Here is a 5,450-nt window from a genome sequence, read left to right as displayed (position 1 = left end):
TTCATATGTATAACTTATGCCTGCTCGAAGACTGATCAATGCCTGATCCCCTCAATCAGATGTGAGTTCAGCTCACATCTCTGAACTCCCAGAACATTCTAACAATCTGAGGCCACTTAACATGTTTTATCTCATTTGCAAGGTTTTACCTACCTGCCTTTTTTCCTCCCGTTAGATTGAAGCTGCTGAAGGAAGGATCCTGTCTTGTATAGCTTTGTAACTGTCACATGACTTCAAAGGTACTCAGGAGGTGCCCAGTAAATAAATGTTGTTTGGGGAGAAAAAAGTCAGAAAGTCATCCGAAGCTACTACTCCTTCAGAGAAGCCCATCTTGACAAATGAGGGCTGTCATTTCTCTCCTCATAACCAGACTGCAGGTTACCTTTATGCTCATGTCCTTAAAGTATCCCTTTTGCCATAAGATGCCTATTAATTTGCCATTCTAGAGGTAATGCTTTGGCATTTCTTATTTTTCAACACTAGATAAAGAACAGCGAGTGAATTAAAGAAAGAAAAGGAATATTCTCTTGCTATCATGCTAAGGGCTCAGGGTAGAGGTATGCATGAAACTTGGTCCCTGCTTTCAGGTTGTTCACCACACAGGTCTTTCTTAAAGGGACAGAGAAGGGAGAGGAAGGACAAGGAAGTTGGGAATCTCACAGGTGATCGGTACTCAGTGTCAACAGAATCCAGTGGAATGCCAGTCCATAGAGTAATGAATGTTTCAAATACTGTAAAAAACACAAGCGTGTGTTTTATAAAGAGAGGAACAGCAGCTGTGTAGGACAGCTAGCAGATAGTGCTAGAAATAAGACAGATACATATCTCTGCTTTTCTGTGTTTTCCAAGCTTTCTGTAATAAGCCATGTATTACTTTTGTAATCATAGAACACATGCAAAAATGCTGTTTAAAATAAAAATTAAATACCTGTTGGTGTGTAAAGTGGTCTGCTTTGGAAAGACTGGGATGGTTATTGCTCATTCTCCATAGTATGTGTTTGCCTTTGTCCTTTCGTGACATTTTTGTTTTAGCCTATTGATAACAAATGGCTTATGGTTGATTATCATTGTATTTATGTTACTGAATTTACATTCTTTCAGTCTGACCGTAGTAGAGTAAGTCTTTTGTTCCTGTATTTATTTATATGTTAAGTGTTCTTAGAAAAACCTTGGATTCTACATTTTTTTTTTTTACTGTTTATTAATTTTTGAGAGAGAAAGAGACAAAGCGTGAACGGGGAGGGACAGAGAGAGAGTGGGAGACACAGAATCCAAAGCAGGCTCCAGGCTCTGAGCCGTCAGCACAGACGTGGGGCTCGAACTCATGAACCGTGAAATCAAAACCTGGGCTGAAGTCAGACACTTAACCAACTGAGCCACCCAGGCGCCCTGAAATATTTTGGATTCTAGAAAGACTCAATATGCATCCCTGTTTACTGAAGAGAGATGGTTTGATATTGCAAAGGTGCCTTTAATTTATCAAGTTAGGCAGACTCCCAAGCCTGACATATAAGATTCTTCGTAATGGACATCACCTTATGATTTCCCTTGGCCCTTCCTAAATTCCTACTTCCTAGAATGCTTCACTCTCTATTTGTTTGTTTCTATCCACCATTCCCTAGGTTGATTCCAAAATGTTCTTCTTTTCCAGAGGTAGAGCAGAGCAGTTGAGGGGATGGGGCCTGGAATCAGGCCCTCCCAGATATGATCTGGCTTTGCCACTTACTGGGTGACCCTGGGTAAGACAGCCTGCCAAGCCTCAGTTTGCTTATCAGTGAAATGAACATAATAATCCCACTCACAGAGTTGCTGTCCTACGAAGATTCAATTACATAACATTGAACACTTTGCACAGTGTTCATGAAGATGCTCAGCAAATGTTAGCTGATTTTGCTCCTCACCCCAATCAGCTCCCGGGGTACCGTTTTTTCTCTTCATGACGCTGCCTGGGTCTTCAGGGAGCCCCCTTCTGGCTTTCAGTTGGGATTTGAGTGTCATCTGGATCCTCCCCCATGAATGATTGTAGTGCTAGGGGCAGCTCTGCCTCTTGCTCCTCACCAGGTCCCCAGGCCGGGAGCTTTGAGCCTTGCCCACGCATGGGTGTTCAATGAAGAACGATCGAATTTATTGTGTTGTAAATACCGGTGCCTTGACCAAGCTTGAAACTGGCATCTCATGGTAGGCTTTAGAAAGGCTCAATGTATTTTAATAAGAATGAGAATCGTGACCAAGTGAGAATAGCAAGTTGTTCTCTCCCAGTGGGCTCTTGCAGAGCTGTTGTGAATGTTCAGAGCAGTGGCTTTTTATGCTCCAGAGCTGGTTAAATGGGCTCTGTTCATTCCATCCTAACAGTCCCACTGGCTCCGTTAATAATCCTGTGTTGTATCTTTTGGGTGATCTCTTGTTAATAATTAACGCCCCACCTTCTGTTTCTGAGTGTGATTACTGTAATCATGTTCCTTTCAAGCTAATGAATTTCCTGCAGCAGTTTGCAAATGTTAACCAGGTAATAGCCCAAATGTCTCCCCACAAGAAGAAAATGTTTTTCAGAAATGTAGATCAGAGAGTTAAAATGTCATTTCCTAAGCCATGCTGCTAGAGGCACATGCCTCTGCCTGGGCAAAAATGCGACCAGAAATCCGACGCTTTTCGACATGCTTGTGTTGACCACATCGGCAGGTATAGTCTCCTTGGGGCTCAGCCCCAAATGTGACATTACGTGTGCTGGAAGGACATGTGATTTGGTGTCGAAAGACCTGGCTTTGTACCCTGACTCTATCACTTACTAGAGCCTCAGTTTTTGCATCTGTAAAATGGGAGGCAGAACCTACCACCCAAGGTACTCTGATGATCAAGTGAGACCGTCTGTGTAAACTGTAGAGTGTTACCCCAAGAAGGAGGGTGCTTATTTAAATGGTAGCACTCAGTAGTAGAGCTGATTTATACAAAGGACGGGATGGGAAGAATGAAATACAGTATTAATACGGACCCCAGTTTAAAACTGGGGCGCCTGTGTGGCTCAGTTGGTTAAGCGGCCGACTTCGGCTCAGGTCATGATCTCACGGTCCGTGGGTTCGAGCCCCGTGTCAGGCTCTGTGCTGACGGCTCAGAGCCTGAAGCCTGTTTCCGATTCTGTGTCTCCCTCTCTCTGACCCTCCCCTGTTCATGCTCTGTCTCTCTCTGTCTCAAAAATAAATAAATGTTAAAAAAAATTAAAAAAAAAAAGTAATAAACAAGGGGCGCCTGGGTGGCTCAGTCGGTTGAGCATCTGACTCCGGCTCAGGTCATGATCTCATGGTCTGTGAGTTCGAGCCCCGCGTTGGGCTCTGTGCTGACGGCTCAGAGCGTGGAGCCTGCTTCCGATTCTATGTCTCCCCCTCTGTCTGCCCCCCCACCATTTGTGCTCTGTCTGTCTCTCTCAAAAACTAAATAAACACTAAAAAAAAATTTAAGTAATAAACAATGTTAAAAATCTTAAAAATATAAAAACAGGAATATCAGGTATAATGTTCTACACCAGGATGCTTCTCCAGACAACAGGTACCCCTATTACAGTGTGAGATAGGATTAATTTATAGGTTTAACATGTGTCTATTTTGTATAATTTAGTTACACCTAAACTTAAAAAAATTTTTTTAATGCTTATTTATTTTTGAGAAGGGGGGAGAGGGAGAGGGAGAGCAGGGGAGAGGCAGACACAGAATCCGAAGCAGGTTCCAGGCTCTGAGCTGTCAGCACAGAGCCCGATGCAGGGCTCGAACACGCAAACCGCGAGATCATGACCTGAGTCAAAGTCTGATACTTAACCGACTGAGCCACCCAGGCACCCCTACACGTAAACTTTTTTGATAAGATATGATGAGTGACATTCAAAAATTGAGGAAACCCTGGCACTCTTGCTTTGGACTACTCTAATATTGGGATCAAATTCAACTCAAAATATTTATGACTCTGTCAGGAAAAAATGAAAATTTTGATCTGTTTGGGTTTAAAACTGCCAGAGTGACAGTTTATTTACTAGACCCTTACAAGCCTGAGAAGAGTAAACCCAGGGATCCAAGATTTTCTGACCGGCAAGAAAATCTACACAACGTGCAGAGTCGTGGATTAAATTAACGCAAAGCTAATAAGCTCATTTTATAACTTTGGTGAGCAGATTCAATTTCATACACAAAAATTGGATGACTTAAGAGAGCAAACACAATTTCCTGTATTAAGCAGGGGTTACTTGATTAGGTGGTTAACCTATTTTGTTTGCAAGTGTTGCTTCTCATTAACTATCAGTAAACAAAGAAAGGATTTTATCATGAAGATAATGGGATATGCAGGGTTCAATCTGTTTAATCTTAAAAGACCTTTGCCCTACTGTGTTTATAATACTTCAACAAAACTATTGGTTAACCTCCCTGCTCTTACCTTTCCCAAGAAAAAGAGAGGCAGGTCCAACATTTGGAATTTCACAAGATTTTTCATTAAATACAAATTAAACTTCCATGTTGATACATGAAGTCTGCCTGAGAAATCAAAGCCCGGTAACTTCTGGTCTCCCCAGTGTTGTTGCAAGACTGTCCCCACCTGGCTTCAGAGAAGGCACTTCTCTTCTCAGACTTGAATGGGGAAGTGTCTAAGGGGGATACACTCTAAGGCGCATCCAAATCTTACCTTCTATGCTTCTAAGCCTTTCCGGAGCCGGAGCCTGTGGCGTGGCAAGGGGCAGGCAGTCCACGGCAGAGAGCTCAGCTTCCGGACTTCTACTTTCAGAGTTCTTTAGTAAGAGATCATTAAATGGTGATCTCTCAACTAATGAAAGCAGCAATACATTTTTTTCATGGGTGGGCATAAAACAACAGTTAAAGATAAGCAAACAAAAAAAGCCCCCAACTGACATCCTTGCCTCTTTTCCAGCTCACTCTCCCACCCTCCCAGCCCTTCCCTGGCTCCACTGAAGGGAATACATACAGCTTAGCTCTATGTGATGCCTTGTAGAAAAACATGGCGGGCAACATATCATATGTGGTTTTTTGTGAGGCAAGGGTTGGCTAGGATGGGATTTTCCTGCTTGGATATGTGTGGTGAGGTGGTGGAAATTATTTCTGGCTTCAAAACTTAATCCTCCCTCCCTGTTATGAACACAACCACCTCCAGGGGCCCCTTAGACACACTTCCTTGTTCTTTTGAATACACCTTTCACTGGAGGTAAGCTCCATTGGTGAACGTTAATTATTCAGTTGAGACTTCACACTTCTCTGCTGGGTTATTAGCTGTAGCCCATCACCTCTGACAGCAGGTTTGAAGGCTGCTTGAAGAACTTCAAGTACTTCATGCTGCCCTGCCCTTTCTAAAACTATGTAACAGCATGACTTGGTTTAGCATAGGCCCAGGATCTGCAAGGAAGGCAAATGTGGTCAATTGGGATCTCTGTCCCCCTGCCCTTCATGCCATCAGACTGT

The sequence above is a fragment of the Felis catus genome, chromosome D3, assembly GCF_018350175.1.
Source record: "Felis catus isolate Fca126 chromosome D3, F.catus_Fca126_mat1.0, whole genome shotgun sequence".
In the NCBI taxonomy this organism is placed as follows: Eukaryota; Metazoa; Chordata; class Mammalia; order Carnivora; family Felidae; genus Felis; species Felis catus.
This window is presented reverse-complemented; position numbering follows the sequence as displayed.